Raw genomic sequence first — 20,632 nt, forward strand, 5'->3', positions numbered from 1 at the left:
GTTGATATAGATCAAGTAACCAATCATCTGATTTCTTTTTGTCTGGACCGTAGAAAAAATTGTTGTGTATGTTATACTTTTCTCAAATGTCTAAAAAGGGGTATCTGCTCTCCTGAAGTTGAATAAAAAACCTTGTATAAAAACTTTGCGCATAGTGTGGGTCTGTGTGGTTATTTGACAGAATGACTCGGCAAGCTCCCCAAATGCAGGAACTATACTACAACCCAGCCAAGATTGGGGGTTTGGCGGGTAAGAAGGGTTTTCAAAGAGGACTCGCTGAGGCCGGAGTGAAGGTTAATGATGTGGTTGTTTCAGAATGGTTACGGGAACAAGACGCCTATACCTTACATAAACCTCTCAGGATTAACTTTAAAAGAAACCGCGTATATGCAACTGACATAGACTCACAATGGCAAATGGATCTAGTCGATATGTCAAATTTATCAAAACATAACAATGGTCACAAATTGATGTTGATGTGTATCGATGTTTAATCAAAATATGCCTGGGCTCGAATTCTACATAATAAAACAGGTTGAGCGGTGACGAGGGTCTTTGAGGATATATTGTCCCAGGGTCGATGTCCTAAAAAACTGCAGACTGATTAAGGAAAAAAGTTTCTCAACAGAGAATTTCAGAATCTACTGAAGAGACACAAAATACATCATTTCACCACCGGAAATGAGCTTAAAGCATCGGTAGTGGAGAGGTTTAACCGCACCATAAAGACCAAAATGTGGAGATATTTTACAGCGGTCAACACGTTCAAGTATTTTGATAAAGTTCAGGATTTTATTGATGCTTACAACCAAGGGTATCACACCAGTATTAAAATGAAGTCTATAGATGTTGATCAAAGTAATTCTTTTCAGGTCTATACAAAATTATACGGACCATTTATTAAGAAGGGAAAAACTACTTATAAGTTCAACATCGGTGATGTGGTTCGCGTTTCAAAGCTAAGGAGTACTTTTGCCAAAGGTTATGAACAAACATTTTCTGACGAATATTTTACAGTTACCGAACAGTTGGCTAGAGCCCCCCCCGTGTACCGGTTAAAAGACTATGACGGGGAGGATATAGAAGGAACGTTTTACGAAGCCGAGTTACAAAAAATTATTGTGGGTAAAGACAGTGTATACAGAGTTGAAAAGATATTAGCTGAAAAAACCCAGAACCGGAAAAAATATGTGTTGGTGAAATGGCTTGGATGGCCTGAAAAGTTCAATAGTTGGGTCCCGGAACAACAGGTTTGCGATATTCAATCCTTATAACAACATGCCCGCGGGTGTGTTGGGGGCATTACTCTCGATACTCAAGATGGAATCAGGAGGCTTCTACGTGACTCTACCCAGTAACGCCTCTCTCGATATATACCCTAAAAATGAAATATCCAGTTACACGGTACAATTTGGAAAATCTATAGATCTAAGAGGGTCGTGGGAAGTGGGGTTGGCGGAAATACAGTATCCTTACACTTGGGCTGTTTTACAAGATAAGGATGCCACCTTCGCCATTTTTGATGATGTTAAAAAGAGTCAATGGACATTCACGATACAAGGAGGTTATTATGACAATGTAGATAAAATATTAGATGAGATGCATAAACAGTTCTCAGAAGGCACCCCCAACATCAAGCTATATTACAACCCTATTAACAACAGAGTGTACAAGGTGTCAAAACCAGGTATTAGCATTCAAACCAGCGGCCAACTGGGGCGTATATTAGGGTTCTATTCTGACACAGAGAGCAGGTTCTCAGAAGTGGTGGGGCGGCTTTTACACTCTTTATGTGTATACGGATATCATAACCCACCAGAGGGTCGGGGATAGTTATGTCCCCCTTTTGAGAAATGTACTTATTAAAGGTAAAAGCAATGACATGGTCACAATTATTTATGACAAGCCACACTACGTACCAGTCTCAAAGACCCACTTTGACAACATCACGATCGAAGACAAATCGGATCAGAATATCAACGTACCCTTCCGCTTCGGTAAAGTTAAGTTGTCAAACTACATTTTCGACCCCTGAAACAGTGTGTACATTATTAAAATGGCTACCTCGAGGGGTTATGTAGATCCTAGCGCCAATGTGGATTATTACAAGATGCAAGATGGAACGGCTTGCCCGGTTTTGTAGGAGCCCCCACAATGTATGGCGCCGGTCTAGGAGGACTCTTTCGTGGTCTCTTTAGAATGGCCGTACCCCTGCTTAAGAGAGGCTTTGCTATAGCCAGACCCCACTTGAAATCAGCGGCTAAAAATATTGTTAGTGACGTGTTCACCAATGTTATGAACCGGGCAGCTAGCCATGAGCATCAGGAGGGTTCGGGTCTCATGGTAATGGCGAGGAGGGGGGGTAAAAGAAGAAACAGCATGTGTCCACCAGGGCGACGAAGATCCGTGGCTAACAAAAAACGAAGAATCTCTCATTCTCCAACATATCGTGGAAACACTCGGAGAAGGAAGCAGCACAAGAAAAAACCTGCAAAAAGAAAGTCTCAAAGAAAGAAAAATAGAGCCTCAGGATATATCTTTTAAACATGTCTTTTGTCCACAGTCTATTGGAAGAATGCGTCAAATCAGAACTGGATCTGTTTACAGTTCCATACACTCAAACGAGTATAGATAAGAGCATATATGTAGAGATTCCCCCTCTTTCTGCAATTTCAGACATGGCCCCTCTGGAGTTTTTTATAGCTGGCAATGGCGAGGATTATAATGATTTGAATAACACATTTATTTTAATGAACTGTAAAGTGACTAATGAGGATGGCGATGCAATCGAGAAGACGGCCAACGCTGGGGTCATCAATTACCCGGTGGCCACCATGTTTTCACAGGTGGATGTGACCCTGGGAGATCGGCTCATTAGTCAAAGCAGCAATACTTACCCCTATAGAGCCATGATGGAGTGTAAACTTAATTATAGTGAGGAGACCCTAAGCAAACAGTTCAGCCCCGGCCTTTTCTTCAAAGACAACCCGGAAGCTATGGACGACAAGGATCCAGAGGGACTCAATAAGGGTTTGCAAAAAAGAACGGCCTCTTCAACAGAAGGGAGGACCTTTGAGCTAATGGGGCATATCAATGCAGACATATTTTTCCAAGAAAAACTCATGCTCAACGGGGTAGACATTAAAATTAAAATGATCCGTAGTAAAAGTGCTTTTTATCTGATGACCCCTGATACTGAAAAATATAAACTGACCATATTATCGGCCTCGCTGTTTGTGAAAAAAGTGTCCGTCTCCCCGGCGGTTAAACTAGGACACGCGCAGGCGTTAAGTACCCGATCGAAAGAGTCTATATGACTGCAGGGACACGGGTGATGAACCAGGAAAATCTGTTTCTAGGACAGCTCCCAAAACAGGTTATTATTGGTCTCGTGGATAATGATGCATTTACCGGGGTTTACAACAAGAACCCCTTTAACTTTAAACATTATAACGCGGAATTTATAGCGTTGTACGTCGATGGTGTGCAGGTTCCATCCAGACCTTTTCAACCTGACTTTGAAAACGGCAATGCGGTTCGTGAATATTACAGTGTAGTACTGGCTACGGGTCGCCATCTCAAGGATCAAACTCTGCTGATCGATCGCCGGGAATACTGCAGCGGTTACACCCTGTACGGTTTCAACCTGACCCCTGACGAAGAGTGTGGACAACATTTTTCACTGATGAAGACGGGCAATATGCGTTTGGAGATGCGTTTCAAGCAGCCTCTACCACGCACTGTAAATATGGTCGTGTATGCTGTGTTTGACAACATTATTGAGGTGAATCAGAGGAGAAACGTTCTGTATGATTATTATTAAAATGAACACCAGAGAGCTCAACCACATCATGAATGCCCTGGCCGGCTCACGGAAACTGTTTCAAGGAGTCTACGCCTGCGATCAGCTACCTAAATTTAAGATCAAGAATTTACCTGCAATGTACATAATCAACACACACCCTAAAAATATGCCCGGAGAACATTGGCTGGCTATTTATCTAAGGTAGGACCACCGTGGTGAATTTTTTGATTCCTATGGAAACCCCCCGGATTTCAGACCTTTCCCTCGGAAGATCAATAACTTTCTGCTCAACAACTGTCAAGAAACCATTTACAGCGGTCGTCAAGTACAAAGTCTTCAGACCTTCACTTGTGGTCAGCACTGTGTGTTTTTCTTATATCATAGATCTAAAGGAAGGTCATACCCCGATATTATGGCCTTGTACAGTGAGGATTTAGGCCAAAATGATAAAAAAGTGGCAGAGTTTGTCAGTACACTGTGGACCCCCCTTATAACACAATGACTTACGACCCTAGCCAGCCATGTATACAGATGGGGTGTTCTTGTGAGGATTTTAAAAGATGTCATGCGTGTTAAGGTGAAAAAATAATGAAAACAGCCTTTGAATCATTAGTTTTGTTTTTATTCAACACAATTCTTATACAAAGCAGGGGTTATGGTATAAATAAATGTACAACATTTGAAAAAAAAAAAATAAAAATAAAAAATTGTTTGTCGGGTCATTATTTACAGGGGAGACAAATAAAAACATGAGATTAATAAGCTTCCCAACGATGGATAGATCCTGAGGATGGTCGCTCAGCACGGTCAGAGTAATGAGATATCGGAGTCAGATCAGGCTCCACCTCTTTACACAGATGGATTTTTTATCGCGTTTCCTGGTTAGGAACTGTTGATTGGGGCATGTTCAGACAGGCCATCGCCTGTAGGAAAGCATTCCAGCCTACAGGTCGGCGACTATCGGGTACCTTATTAGTGCTAGTGACACTCTTCAACAAATCAAACGTGTGAACCTTTGATCAGTTGTCCCTTAAAAACAAATTCACCCTGTTCATTCCAAGCCGTTACCCGCGGTTTCTGAACCATTTTGTGCAGGATATATTGTGCATGTCTTTTGCTTCTGGCCGGCATGTTTCTCAAAACATCCGTTACAACATCTCCCTCTGAACTCTCAACAGGTTCGGTCACCGCAACATCTTTATCAACCGAACCCCCCGCATCAGCCCCAGAACCATTTTCTTGAGAGGCCATGGTTAAAGTTAAAATGTATTGATCTTTTTCACCCTGTCTAACCAGACGGAGGTAGCGCTGTAACATGTTGGTATACAACTGGGCTTTGGAATACTGATTTAAATCGGCCCTGGCCTGTATAGCTTTCATTTCAGAGTCCAGGTTGTTTTCGGCCATTTGTCTAATGGGCTCTGGCCCGACAACATTTTTTCTCAGTTTCTCAAGCTGCTCCTTAGGGATCAAAAACATTTTCTGAGCATATTCCATTATTAACCCACTCTGGAAGCTAGAAGACTGGTTAGGAAAGGCACGGCTATGCTCAACAGCGGTCCTATAAAACCCCCGGTTTGATTAATCTTCTTTCTTTTTCTTTTAATAGAATACTTCTTATTAGCGATGATCTTGATAACCGCTTTTTGTTTTTTGAGTTTAGATTGTTGAGAAGGGGTTAGGGGTATATTACCGCGTAAGATGTTAAAAGCTATTTCACACAGGGTCTCGATCAAATCCGAGGGGGCCCCTGCCAGCACAGCTTTCCTATGGCGCGGGCTCCCCTCAAATAACATTTGCAAAAGTGGCAGATTTCTTTTAATCCGAACAGACATTCTTATTTATTTCCTTTTCTTTAGCACATACACTGCCGGCCAATCGGGCGGGCACAAACCTGTTCTGAGGCGAAAGTCTTCTGGGGTTTGTGCTTTTAAGTCCGCAATCAAGTACCCGTAGGGTTTTTTGGTGGCATCCTCAAATGCCTCCAAAAAGAACTTGGTCTGGTTAGGGTACATTTGACGAGCCAAGACGGTGACCTGTAGTTTATCTCTGGGGTTTTTAAAAAGAATTATATAATTGGCATATAAATTAATAGTGCGGCTTTTTTTACCTTGAAAAAATAGATTTTGAACTAAATAAATAATACTTAAATTCCTATGATGAGTGTACTTTGTGAAAGCTTTTTCCACTTCACTGTTGTCACCGGCCTGCTCCATCAGGTCATCAAGGATCACTAGATTAGTTTGACCGGGCGGGAACAAGTCATCGTCACACAACGAGGCGGGGAGACCTTGCACAAATTACAGATTATTTTTTTTCGAAGCCAAATCATCGTAGAGAGGTTGCCAGCAAGAGTAACACCACACTATGTTGTCAAGAGCTTGGGACACGGTTGCGTCCACATCTTCTATGATGTTCTTTATAAGATAGCTCTTCCCCGAATTGGAGGGACCGGCTATAATACAGGAGAAAGGGTGTTGAAGTCTGTTATCAAAACCACCACTAATATCCATAAGGCAGAGTGGTATAATCAGTCTTCAAGACTCTTTTATTGTACACCACCCTGAACCGTTTGTTTAGTGATCTATTTTCCAACGTGTACCCCTTTTTATTGCGATAGATATGATTTCCGGCTGTAATAATCTCACGAGGAGGCGCGTCTTTCTCGGTTACAAAACTTTCTACCAGGGTCGTCAGAGACTTGATGTTAATGAGCTTGTTGTTACAATGGTTCAGAGTGAAACCCTTAACTTTCATACAGGTCTTACCCGCAGCCGTTCTGTATGCGTCTTAGGACCCCCTGAAACAAACTCCACTATGTGGTCCTGAGGATCTAGTTCGCTCGTTAACTCCCCAAGGTAGTCCCCGAGGGGAGGGACCCAATCCCCTGGCCTGGTGACAAAGATTACAGAGTCAGTATCATGATAGAGCGTGCGTTCCTGCAACTGATCCATTAAGTTGTACAATTCAAGCCGGGCGTAAGCCGTGGTAAAAACCGCTATGAAAACATTAACGTTCCCCTGTTTGGTGGGGAAATCTTTAGGGGCCCTCCACTGGACCTGTGCCACGTGGTCATTTAAGAATTGAAAGTGTGATACTGCATGTTGTTTGGAAAACGTAAATTCTATAAACTGTTCAGGGGTTTTAATCAAGGTTGTGTTTAGACGGTAATTTCTTTCCCCAAACTTACCCCACAGACTGTTTAAAATCAGTTTGGACATTTGTCTCTTGGCGGGGTTTACAGTTATGTTCCCCGGCTCTAGACGGATCCCTTCCTTTTCAAAATATTGCTGAACGTATCGCTCTTTGGCCGCGGAGTCAACACACCATGAGGGATAGCCCGATGCCTCCTGTTTCCCTTTCAGATGGGTCATAATGTAATCAGCAAAAAGAGTATCAGATTTTTCAGAAAAATGCCAAACCTCATACACCTTACCGACTCTGTAACCTTTCTACACCGCCTTGTCAAGCTCAATGCTACACCAGACACCCGTCAGCGCTCTATCTTCATCACTGTGCAGACAAGAGGTAGTTTGATTTTCAGTTTCCACACACGTTCTACACAGAGGGAACATCAATTTTCCCGAACACCTGTAAGGCAACACGGGTAAGAACAGCTCGCGAGGAGGGTACATGGTGACTTTGATCAAACCAAAGTAATGTCCAATTTCGAGAAAGTCACGATAAACAATGGTTGGACGCCCCACCGGGTACATTTTGGTCTTGTTGACATAAGGGTACAGACTGGTGAAATCATAGTAATCTACTCTCTCACCCTCCTTTACCTCATAATGTAAACAGAGGGCGTTGGTTCGACCCCCAAATAACGCATCCCGGGGCTCTAGACGTTCAGGAAAGTCCAAGGTTTCCATAAACCGTTGTACCCCCGCTTCCTGTTGCTTCAGGGTCGTCCACTCGTGTTTCCAAATCACCAGAACGTTCAAACCATAGGTGTTTTTTAAAGTATCAATTCGTTCCTGGAAATCATAGTACATATCACCGCAGAGTTTTTGTGTTACGGGGTTAAAGGTGTTTGGGTCGAAGCACTGAGGACAGCCATGGTAAATACAACCTGCAAACTCATAAGCGGTACGCCGCCCGAACACGTCGCTAAAACCGTCTAAGTAGTAAGGCCCCATTTTGACTTCCCCTTGATTTAAAGCATGTCTGATGAAGATGTTATCCCGGGCACTCAGGTATTCCAGCCACTGTATGGAGACAGTCGAAAAGTTCTTTTGTCTAGCACGATAGTTGTCAGAAGTGGTGACCGCTATAGTGTTTTTCTGCAAGAAATTGGACCGATACATTTTCATGCAGAGAGACGTTATGGTCACACTTTGCAAAGGGTCGAGACCCGATGTGTTGATAACCTCGGCGCGGAAACGCACACAGGCTTCTTTAAGGATCACCACATCATTTTTACAATAAGCGGCCATCTCTTCTCGGAAATCAAAAACACCTCCCTTAACCGTATTGTACCATTTAAAGAATTCCTCCCTCTCATGAGACATCATAGTATCAACCCCATAATAAGAGGCGGGCGGGTAGGACCCTCGATAATTTTGAGTGTCCTTAGTATTAAAAAAATGGCAGAACCAACCTTTCTTCTGAGCCTCAAAACCCAGAGCCTTAGGCAAAGCGCTCAATTTCATGGGGAGGAAATTTAACGAGTCTATGTAACGTTAGTTGAAAGCTTCGTCGGTGAAACACATGATCTTGCTACCCTGAGCTATTATTTTTGGGGTCACCCCATTTTCCACCAGATACTTCATCAAAATGTAAGAATCATAACCCTTAGCATTGTGGGCAACAAATGTGTAATTGAGGTATTTTGGACCGCGATACCGCGTAAAGAAATCCCTGACACAACTCTCACCGCTAGCTGACCACTCACGATCCAACATGTCAATACAGTGTATATAATTAGCAACGTGGACCCCGTTTTCTTGCCGGCATTCAAAATCAAAAAAGACATACCGGTTGTGCGGCGGCTCCTTTTTAACCGGCTGAATAAAGCACTGGTGTTCGGACCCCGGGGTTAAATCAGCATTACAGATCCTGCATCTCGGCTCCAGACATTTGTGTGGTTTAACCTCATGAAAACGGTACTGGAGGCAACACTGCGGGCAATATTTAGTTTGATGACAATAACTCAGTTTTTTAACCCCCTCAGCAGCGGCCCTCTGTACCTTATGCTCGGAAAAACAGAACGCTGAGAGACAAATCCTTAAGCAATCTTTACATCGGATGGTAGGGGCCAAACCCTTACGACATTGCGGATTGAAACAGACGTTACAGTAACCGTCACAGCGGTGCTTAAGCTTATCATTGAAGGCCTTATAACACCAATGACAAACATACGAACAACCCAAAAAAGCCGTCAAACTCTTTATTCCAAAGTAATGACGATCACTTAGGAAGAGAAACAGTGTCTGTGTATGGGTTTCAGGATGTATCTGAAATTTCACAAATACTTCCTTTACCTCACAACGGTACCACACAACAATTTTTAAAGACAACAACTCCTCAAACTTGGTGATGTCTGAAAAGGCAACCATCTGTTGAGAGTTTAAGCCGGCCCTCTGATGAAGCATTAAAGCCTCTTGCAGAGCTTGGGGTTCAGGCATGTCGGGGGTGAGTAGTTTTATTAAACTGTAAGCAAAACAGAGCTTATTGTCCCCACTGGAACTCACCACTAATTGCCTGAGCTTGGTCCTAATTATGTCGTTCTTCAAGCATTTCGACAGTCTTCTAAGCGCCCCACCCTCAGGGTTACGAACCACATTCATTACCAGAGACAGACTTTCATCAGCTAAGATGGCTGCGTTACTTTGCAATAACGCTTCGATTTTAGCCAGACATCTAAATTATCTCCACTCAGCATTACAGATAGGTTGCTAAACAAATCATCCCCTCTGATTTCTAACTGTACAACATCTCGAGGTCTGACACTTTCAGCAACCTGTTCAAGCATTTTCTGCAAGGCCTCGTGTATGTTGACAAATATTTCTGCATAATTGTCACAATTTAAAAGTTCTGCAAAATTAAAACGCTGAATCATTTCAAAATTGTTATAGGCCGGTCTATCTATAATCACGGGATCACTGGTACTCTTGGACACATCATCATTTTGAACAAAGCCTTCACCCCCTACATTCTCACAGAGCATGTCCTCCACAGCCTTATCAGTCTCAGAACCCTCCACATTCCGAACACCCCCACTGCTGACATCTACAAAACCCCCTTTTTGAGGAGGCTCATTTAAAGCCTGTAAAAGTCCTTCAAAGATATCCAACCGGTTAATGTCAAGACCCTCCTCTATAGTGATGGCTGCTTCTGCCGCCATCCTGTGTTCTAATTGTCTCAAATCATTTATAATAGGGGCAGAATTTGGTCGGGGTAGCTCCTCCAAAGCCTCCACCATTTCAAACAAATCGGGGTGAACTAGGGGGTGAGCCTCTATAAGCGCTACCGGTGGGAGGTGGTTATTTAGATCATTGACCATCTGTAACAGGTCGGGGTTCACCGGTAAGTCTGTTAATTCACATTCTATCGGTGGTAATTGGGGGTTATTTAAATCATTTATCATTTGTAATAGTTCCAGGTTCATTGGGACATCAGAGGAGTTCACAACAGGGCCGGGGATGTTCTCTCGGGAAGGTCTTTTTGGGGCCCTAGCTTGTTCATAATCCTTTAGTTTGTGAGTTCTTTTACCAAGTCAGGACATTTTTTAATTTATTTTTTATTTTTCCAACAACCCACAATAGTAAGGCGTTTTGTGTCTATTAAAACATTAAATACTGTACAATTCGTTAGTAAGGGTATTAATAAGGGTGTTTTGGCTCTCTATCACCAGGTTTTGCCCCACTAACACAAGTCTTTGATTTTGTAACAAAGTATGTAGCAACTCATGCCGACCTTCAGGAAGTAGCTCCGGGGGCTGGTGGCCTGGCTCAGCTTCAAAGGATGGTCGCTCCGGTAAATCTCGGTCGAAGGAGGCAGGGAGCGAGCGTATACTCATGGACGGAGACCAAGAAGGCCTTTGCGGTGACACCCTGGCCAAGCGCGGGGAACTGTTCCGCGTTTCTGTAGCCAAGAAATGGGTCTGGGGGAACGATGTTGAAACCAGGCCGTCGTTGGGTGGTGTGTCAGCCCTGACTGACGGCGACCCATGAGGTTGTTGGATGCCTGTATTTGTTCCGCCCGACAATGCGGCGGGCTGAATCTGGGGTGTTGAATTACCCCCAGAAGGCTGTGGCCTGAGTAGATGTTGGGGGGTCTCCAAGACCACCGTGGGGGATCCTCTCGGTGATCTCACCGGGGAAGATGTTTGATCCCACTTAGACGGGGTAATTGTTCTCAATAGCTCATCCACAGAATGACTATCCCAATAGTCTTGGGAAGAATAAAAATATACATTACATTTACATCTTTAAACGGCGACAGAAATCAAACTTAAAACAACATGTCCAGGACATTCAAAACCTTTAGCTTTTTTAGACCTTTGAAAATAGCCTTAGACATTCACTACAACGCAATATTATTTACAGACAATATATTTATTAGGACTTGATAATAAATGTAAAACAGAGAAGCCGCTGTAAATAAACTGTTTCTTAAATGTTTCTTTAAAAACTGTAATATTGTTAATAAAACACACACACACACAACAACATTTCATTTTTAAACGAACCTTCCAAGTGTAAACGATTCCTGATCCCGGGACTTCCTGTTTCACAAACGTTTTCACGATCTGTTTAAATATTAAATACAATGAACACCTTCAAGCCTTTTCCTACAACCACTTTAAAACAGAAGTATAATAGCGGGAGATAAGTCAAACAACTTACTAAACCCTTTCGGACGGCTTTACTTCCTAACCAGACGGTACGGCAATCGGTCATTTCTAAACACATTCCCCAGAAACAAGCCTAGACCTGTCCGGACTTCTAAAGATCTTTCCCAGAACCCCCCGCCCTACAGGAAACGGTCACCCATCGCTTAAATATTAGCCCTCAACGGGCAAACAAAGCCCTTTTAAAAACATTAAAGTTTGAAAGATCTTACTTACCTCCACAGAATAATCGTTTCTTATTTTTTTCGGCTGGTTTAGCTTTTTGCACCGCTGTGAAGGTAAGAGACATGTTTAACCTTTAACCACACCGCTTTATAAAAAGCTTTATCCTCTTACAGGCTGCAGACATATACTCACAGCTATCAGATACCGGGGCTGACGGCCTTTCAGATTCTTGAAAGGTTACGGTTCTCGAAGGTAAAACGAAACAAGCCCTCGATGTGGAAGGCCTTTCGTTGTCTCGAACCACGTTTCTTAATACTGTTAGACAGGATAATTTTTTAAAATTAACAAAACTGGACTCAAACATCTTACAGAAACGTTATACAAACAAACAGGGGTTTAGTTCTTACCCGGTCGGCAGACAGTCTGTCTAGGGACAACCACTTCTCTTGGTCGATCCTCGGAGACATTAATCACAGGCCTTTCGATAGTTTCTGTGTAATTAAAGAGACCGGCATTAATATATATTAAAACGTTTTCATAACTCTAATGAGCCGCTTCAAAACCACACACACCCATACATAAGAACCCATGAGCGCAAACACAAAAATCTTACCGTCGTTGTTCCAGATGATCTCCTCAGCGTTGGGAATTAACTCCTGTTGACTGGCTGAAAAATAATTTTACAGAACTTAAAACAGATGTTATAGCCTTATTTACAATACATGCACACAACACGCTCTGAGTCAATGAAAATAATCTGAAGACTTGCCTAAAAACTCATTTAAATCGAAGTCGCTGATGTTGTTTCCGGACATTGTTGATCTTTAGTCTTAAATCGAAAGGTCAGTAAGAGTCTGTCGAGCTGAAGACCAGACCTTCATACTTATACTGATGGCCACATGCCGGATCTGCGTGTAAGGCATTGTTCTGGTCTGGCCTTTGTGCATCAAGACCTATAGTCAACAAACCACTAAGAATATTTCAGGCCTTTATAAGCGCTAAAAAACAACCTGAGCCAAGAAAATAACTATAAAGATCTAAAATAACTAGCGCTTTTACAGTGTTTTTTTTTTTTTTTTTAATAGCGATGCTTTGTTTGGTATTAAACAAGTCACAAACTACTCAGAACAGCGTTTATCCCCGCAAAAGAGATATTTGGGTTTATTTTACAAAGCTTATAAATTATATAGGTTAAAAGTATTCTGAATGTTTTGATACCACATGCCATACGTACTGTTGTCTGAGCCCACCCCCGCCACCCATGGTGTGAGTGATTTAGCCTTGAGTGTTGTGATCTATTTAGCATTGAGTGATCAGTTGTTTTTATTTTTTAAACGATTCCTTATCATCAGGGATTGAGACTGCTAAAATACCTTAAAAGCATATCCTTATCTTAAGTCTAACTCTTATGAGCTTTAAGACCCTAGAATGTATTTAAGTAAAACGACTGAACACATTATGTGAGAGATAAAATATAACCACAGCTTTTTTTTTTTTTTTTTACAAAAACAATTAACCTATACACACAAACACCCACACACACACCCTCTTTTTTAATTTTATTTTTAATTAAATTTGAGGGGAGAGACAGAGCCAGATACAGTGTGGATAACATAAGTACCCTATGCAAAACAGGCATTGTTAGGACCTGGGATCATAACAGACAATAGAACTTGTTGATCTTATAAAATGATTGGGCGAGAGAGAGAGAGAGACAGACAGAGACAGTGTGAATATGATAAACGCACTATTCAAAACTGGCATTGTTAAGACCTGGGACCATTACAGACAACAGAACTTGTTGATCTTATAACGGTTTAGATTTACTAAACCATTACATGTATATTTAAAAAAGACCCCCAAACACTACAGGAAGAGCCGACCCATTCACACTCTACAGTTGACCAACAAGAACAACAAGAACAACAGGTTATGGGCGGCCTTGTTGTTCAGGGTTTTATGGGTGTACACTTTCTGACGGATATGACGTAGGAATAATTAAGGAAATAACTCTACCTAAAATCACGCCCCCCAATTATGACGTAGGAATATTAATAAGCTTAGGGCATACGTCATAAGAAAATAGGCCGCGCCCATAAAACCCTACTATCTACTCATAAGAGTAACAGCAATGTCGCCGATCCTGCTACGGTCGTATTGTAACAGCAACAACATGTATCGATTTTAAAACTGTCAGTTCCAGCGCCTCGCAAAGCTACCCTTCTGTGATCGTTTGTTCTCAAGGTCAGGATTTCTTGACACTCCGAGGAAGAGAAAACGATGGCCGGCCGCGTTACAGGGACAGATAACAAAGCACTAGCACGCGTGCACCGCGGGTTGTTTCCGCCCGGTTTCGAACCAGGGACCTTTCGCGTGTGAGGCGAACGTGATAGCCACTACACTACGGAAACCGACCTGTCGTGGTGTTTCGAATGGCTCCCATCGAAGCCGGCTGGTAAAACGCGCACAGGCGTTTCCCGTGGGCCAGCCTGTGAGATAAAGGCTTCTATTTTCACTGACCTATTTTGCATTGCTCAAGGACACATCAGGACACTTTGGAAACTCTTTCAAAGGAAGAACGCCCTGAGCTATGACAAGACTTACACTTACCCCAACAAGGTGATGCTCACTGGCTTGTTCAAACAGCTGCTGCTCGTCTTGTGCCACCATCAGACAATCACAGAGCTATTGTGCCTTCTACACCTTACGGTAGCTTTACTTTAACAATAATAATGACGGCGACCTCGACGACAAAAAGAAAAACAAGAACAACAACAACAACAAGAACAATAACATCATCATCAGATTTTTATTAAAAGTGGCTACACCAGCGTTTACAATTTCAACCTGTCGACGGACGGACGCTCTGAGTGCACCGATTTCGGGATACTTCGGAAACTCTTTCAAAGGCAGGACGCCCTGCGATCAGACAGTGCGTGCACTTAGCCCAACAAGGTGATGCTGAATGGCTTGTTCAAACGGCTGGTGGTCTTCCTTCACCACCAGACTATCAGAGCTATTGTGCCTTCTACACCTTACGGTAGCAACAAATCTAACTACTGCTTTACTTTAACAATGATAATGACGGCGACCACGACGACAACAAGAACAACAACAACAACAACAAGAACAACAACATCATCATCATCATCATCATCAGATTTTAATTAAAAGTGGCTACACCAGCGTTTACAATTTCATCCTGTCGACGGACGGACGCTCTGAGTGCACCGATTTCGGGATACTTCGGAAACTCTTTCAAAGGCAGGACGCCCTGCGATCAGACAGTGCCTGCACTTAGCCCAACAAGGTGATGCTGAATGGCTTGTTCAAACGGCTGGTGGTCTTCCGTCACCACCAGACTATCAGAGCTATTTTGCGCCTTCAACTACATAAGAGTAACAGCAATGTCGCCGATCCTGCTACGGTCGTATTGTAACAGCAACAACATGTATCGATTTTAAAAGTGTCAGTTCCAGCGCCTCGCAAAGCTACCCTTCTTACATCGTTTGTTCTCAAGGTCAGGATTTCTTGCCACTCCGAGGAAGAGAAAACGACAGCCACCCTTGGGGCAGAGAGATGGGGGACGGGTTGTTTCCGCCCGGTTTCGAACCGGGGACCTTTCGCGTGTGAGGCAAACGTGATAGCCACTACACTACGGAAACCGACCCGTCCTGGTGTTTCGAATAACTCCTATCGAAGCCGGCTGGTAAAACGCACACAGGCGTTTCCCGTGGGCCAGCCTGTGAGATAAAGGTTTCTATTTTCACTGACCTATTTTGCATTGCTCAAGGGCACATCAGGACACTTTGGAAACTCTTTCAAAGGAAGAACGCCCTGAGCTATGACAAGACTTACACTTACCCCAACAAGGTGATGCTCAATGGCTTGTTCAAACAGCTGCTGCTTGTCTTGTGCCACCATCAGACAATCACAGAGCTATTGTGCCTTCTACACCTTACGGTAGCTTTACTTTAACAATAATAATGACGGCGACCACGACGACAACAAGAACAACAACAACAACAACAATAACATCATCATCAGATTTTAATTAAAAGTGACTACACCAGCATTTACAATTTCAACCTGTCGATTGACGGACGCTCTGAGTGCACCAATTTCGGGCACTCCAATGAAGAAAAGCCACCTACCGCCTCCGGGGAACCACGAGGGTAAGCAGGACGAAAAGGGCCGGCCCACAGCAGGCTGTTTCCGCCCGGTTTCAAACCGGGGACCTTTCGTGCGTTAGGCGAACATGATAACCGCTACACTTCGGAAACTGACACCGTCACCTCTTGCTTAGAACGGTTACCGTTGGAGACTGCTGGTAAAACCGACCCGTCCTGGCGTTTCGAATGGCTCCCATCGAAGCCGGCTGGTAAAACGCGCACAGGGGTTTCCCGTGGGCCAGCCTGTGAGATAAAGGTTTCTATTTTCACTGACCTATTTTGCATTGCTCAAGGGCACATCAGGACACTTTGGAAACTCTTTCAAAGGAAGAACGCCCTGAGCTATGACAAGACTTACACTTACCCCAACAAGGTGATGCTCAATGGCTTGTTCAAACAGCTGCTGCTCGTCTTGTGCCACCATCAGACAATCACTGAGCTATTGTACCTTCTACACCTGACGGTAGCAACAAATCTAACTACTGCTTTACTTTAACAAAAATAATGACGGCGACCACGACGACAACAAGAAAAACAAGAACAACAACAACAACAAGAACAAGAACAACAACATCATCATCATATTTTAATTAAAAGTGGCTACACCAGCGTTTACAATTTCAACCTGTCGACGGACGGACGCTCTGAGTGCACCGATTTCGGGACACTTAGGAAACTCTATCAAAGGCAGGTCGCCCTGCGCTCTGACAGTGCCTGCACTTAGCCCAACAAGGTGATGCTGAATGGCTTGTTCAAACGGCTGGAGGTCCTCCGTCACCACCAGACTATCAGAGCTATACTGCGCCTTCGACTACATAAGAGTAACAGCAATGTCGCTGATCCTGCTACGGTCGTATTGTAACAGCTACAACATGTATCGATTTTAAAAGTGTGAGTTCCAGCGCCTCGCAAAGCTACCCTTCTGCGATCGTTTGTTCTCAAGGTCAGGATTTCTTGCCACTCCGAGGAAGAGAAAACGACGGCCGGCCTTGGGGCAGAGAGATGGCGACGGGTAACATGGCACTGGCACGAGTGCACCGCAGGTTGTTTCCGCCCGGTTTCGAACCGGGGACTTTTCGCGTGTGAGGCAAACGTGATAGCCACTACACTACGGAAAACGACCCGTCCTGGCGTTTCGAATGGCTCCCATCGAAGCAGGCTGATAAAACACGCACAGGCGTTTCCCGTGGGCCAGCCTGTGAGATAAAGGTTTCTATTTTCACTGACCTATTTTGCATTGCTAAAGGGCACATCAGGACACTTTGGAAACTCTTTCAAAGGCAGGACGCCCTGCGCTCTGACAGTGCCTGCACTTAGCCCAACAAGGTGATGCTGAATGGCTTGTTCAAACGTCTGGTGGTCTTCCTTCACCACCAGACTATCAGAGCTATTGTGCCTTCTACACCTTACGGTAGCAACAAATCTAACTACTGCTTTACTTTAACAATAATAATGACGGCGACTACGACGACAACAAGAACAACAAGAACAACAACAACATCATCATCATCATCATCATCAGATTTTAATTAAAAGTGGCTACACCAGCGTTTACAATTTCAACCTGTCGACGGACGGACGCTCTGAGAGCACCGATTTCGGGCACTCCAATGAAGAAAAGCCACCCACCGCCTGCAGGGAACCACGAGGGCAAGCAGGACGAAAAGGGCCGGCCCAAAGCAGGCTGTTTCTGCCCGGTTTCGAACCGGGGACCTTTCGCGCGTTAGGCAAATGTGATAACCGCTACACTACAGAAACTGACAACGCCGCCTCTTGCTTCAAACGGTTACCGTTGGAACCTGCTGGTAAAACGGGCTCAGGCGTTTCAGGTCGGCTAGACTGTGAGATGGCGTCTGAAGTGCCGCGAAAGGATGCCATTTTCACAGACCTGTTTGGCATTGCTAAAGGGCACATCAGGACACTTCGGAAACTCTTTCAAAGGCAGGACGCCCTGCGCTCTGACAGTGCCTGCACTTAACCCAACAAGGTGATGCTGAATGGCTTGTTCAAACGGCTGGTGGTCTTCCGTCACCACCAGACTATGAGAGCTATACTGCGCCTTCAACTACATAAGAGTAGATAGTAGGGTTTTTTGGGCGCGGCCTATTTTGTTATGACGTATGCCCTAAGCTTATTAATATTCCTACGTCATAATTGGGGGGCGTGATTTTAGGTAGAGTTATTTCCTTAATTATTCCTACGTCATATCCGTCAGAAAGTGTGCACCCATAAAACCCTGAACAACAAGGCCACCCATAAATACCCCCACCCCTCTGAAGGCAACGCCCCGAAACTCTCCTCTCTATTTAAGAACCCGCGCTTCTTTTAGGCAATACCTCTTTAATTCTCAGCTTCTGAAACATCCCGCTTCTTCAACATGTCCAGCGACATCAACATGAAACCCCGCAAGAAACAATCCCGGGCAAGGGTTCCTGTACTCACCAATTTGAAGATTGAACGCTCCTGGGTGTTGTTCTGGGGGGCTCGACGGGGTTACCGCTTTAAAAGGGATCCCAGCTATGTTGGAGTGGAGCTTCTTGCTTTGGGAGAGAAGGAGGGTACGTTGGAACCTTTTGAGACGGTAATTGAATACTCTTATGAGGACTGGTTGAAGGTGATGGCCTGGAGAGATCTGGGGCTTGTGGATAAGACTCTAGAAGGCTTGCAAGAGGGTCCAAGAGAATGCGAAATGGAGTCTCCGACTCAGGGTTTTGAAAGGTGTGAATGGGAAAGCTTGCAGAACTACGACAGACGACGTGTGGGGTTTTGGAGGGGGGTCTGACGGCTCAGGGGCTACTCTCTTCTAAGAGGGCGGTGTGTCGTGACGTAGTGAAGAGATAGGATAAAAGGTGCAACAATTCATTCATGGTTTAAAATTAAAGAGAATGTCTTACCCGAAAGCTGCGGACGTCGACAGGCTCTACAGGCCTCTTCAAACCCGGGATCACCCCTGGTTCTATTCCCCAGATTTTGTATACACTCTGGAACCCTTTGACTGTGGTTACTCTCCAAGACCTCAGACCCCGGTCCCTCAGGACGAAACAACATGCGGTGCGATGGATGTCCAAATGAGTCTCGGGGATCCCCAGCCTCTGGAGCTCATGGAGGGCCTCGATTTTGCCGAACTGTCTACCGTCTGTGCGTCTCAGGAGGGGGTCAGTCCAATGGATGGAGAAACACCCCACAAACCACCAGGCGACCCAATGAGCATCGGACTGTCCCGGGGGCGTGATGAAGACGCAGGATTTATGCCCGGGGTATGTGACCAAGTAAGCAGAGTGGTTAAAAGCACCCTGGTGTATATTCTGAGTGCTCTCATCGACCGAGCTCTGAAAGAAGTCTGTCGGGGGTGTGAAGTGAATCACCCCAGTCAGTTGAGACACAGTTGTTTGTTTGAACCAGACCGTTACTATTTCCTGTTCTATTTCAACGTGTTTTACAGAAGACTGAACAAACCGTGGCTGAAACCGGCACTAATCAAGGCGCTCTCTTACTCCCACATACATGTCACTGTGGGACAAGTCCAGAAAATCATAGATGAGATTTTGCTGGAGCTGAAAAAGGAGCCGTTTATAATAGAGAAACTTGGGCAGCTGCTCAATGACCTGGATGAGCCGAGTAGAAAAACCGCTGGCAAGCTAAAAGCTTATTTCTTCCGTAAAGAAGTTAAAGCTGGGGGCAGCGACGAAGAATTCGACATCTACGCCACTGATTCAGACTCTGACCTGAACTAAGGGACTTTGAACATGGGGAATGTTCTGGACTGCTTCTGCAACTGGTTCTGTCATCAACACTCTGCAGCTAACCTGAGAGCGCTATTACACCATGTGCTTGACAGAAAAGTAGCCAACGCGAGCCTTTTCTCTACAGATTTAACCATCGATGAGGATCAACTTTCAAACCTGGAAAAGTGAATGGCTGCTGTAACAAAGACCGGGGGGTACGAACACTGGGATGAAGGGCTCAAGGGGGCCAAGAATGATATTAGGCCATTTCATCAACATCTGTATGACCTTTTACTGAGCCTGTTTAATACACCTCTGTTTAATTTTAAAATAGGTCATAATGTTGTTTTATTTACATATGTAACTGAGGTGTGTGCCTACAAGATAAAGAAACAGGTATATTTGTTGATATAGATCAAGTAACCAATCATCTGATTTCATTTTGTCTGGACCGTAGAAAAAATTGTTGTGTATGTTATACTTTTCTCAAATGTCTTAAAAGGGGTATCTGCTCTCCTGAAGTTGAATAAAAAACCTTGTATAAAAACTTTGCGCATAGTGTGGGTCTGTGTGGTTATTTGACAGAATGACTCGGCAAGCTCCCCAAATGCAGGAACTATACTACAACCCAGCCAAGATTGGGGGTTTGGCGGGTAAGAAGGGTTTTCAAAGAGGACTCGCTGAGGCCGGAGTGAAGGTTAATGATGTGGTTGTTTCAGAATGGTTACGGGAACAAGACGCCTATACCTTACATAAACCTCTCAGGATTAACTTTAAAAGAAACCGCGTATATGCAACTGACATAGACTCACAATGGCAAATGGATCTAGTCGATATGTCAAATTTATCAAAACATAACAATGGTCACAAATTGATGTTGATGTGTATCGATGTGTTATCAAAATATGCC

At 44.1% G+C, this 20,632-nt stretch overlaps 3 non-coding genes across 3 annotated transcripts; all 3 read right to left on the reverse strand.

Moving 5' to 3' along the window:
• Positions 1-14,163: 14,163 nt before the first annotated feature.
• Positions 14,164-14,236, reverse strand: trnav-cac (transfer RNA valine (anticodon CAC)). The gene has a single exon. It is a non-coding gene; the product is annotated as a tRNA-Val (tRNA).
• A 1,181-nt stretch (positions 14,237-15,417) lies between these two features.
• trnav-cac (transfer RNA valine (anticodon CAC)) lies at positions 15,418-15,490 on the reverse strand. Its single transcript has one exon. It is a non-coding gene; the product is annotated as a tRNA-Val (tRNA).
• Positions 15,491-17,682: 2,192 nt separating this feature from the next.
• On the reverse strand, positions 17,683-17,755 carry trnav-aac (transfer RNA valine (anticodon AAC)). The gene has a single exon. It is a non-coding gene; the product is annotated as a tRNA-Val (tRNA).
• Between the last annotated feature and the right edge of the window lie 2,877 nt (positions 17,756-20,632).

Source organism: Amia ocellicauda (assembly GCF_036373705.1).
Source record: "Amia ocellicauda isolate fAmiCal2 chromosome 11 unlocalized genomic scaffold, fAmiCal2.hap1 SUPER_11_unloc_3, whole genome shotgun sequence".
NCBI classification, from domain to species: domain Eukaryota; kingdom Metazoa; phylum Chordata; class Actinopteri; order Amiiformes; family Amiidae; genus Amia; species Amia ocellicauda.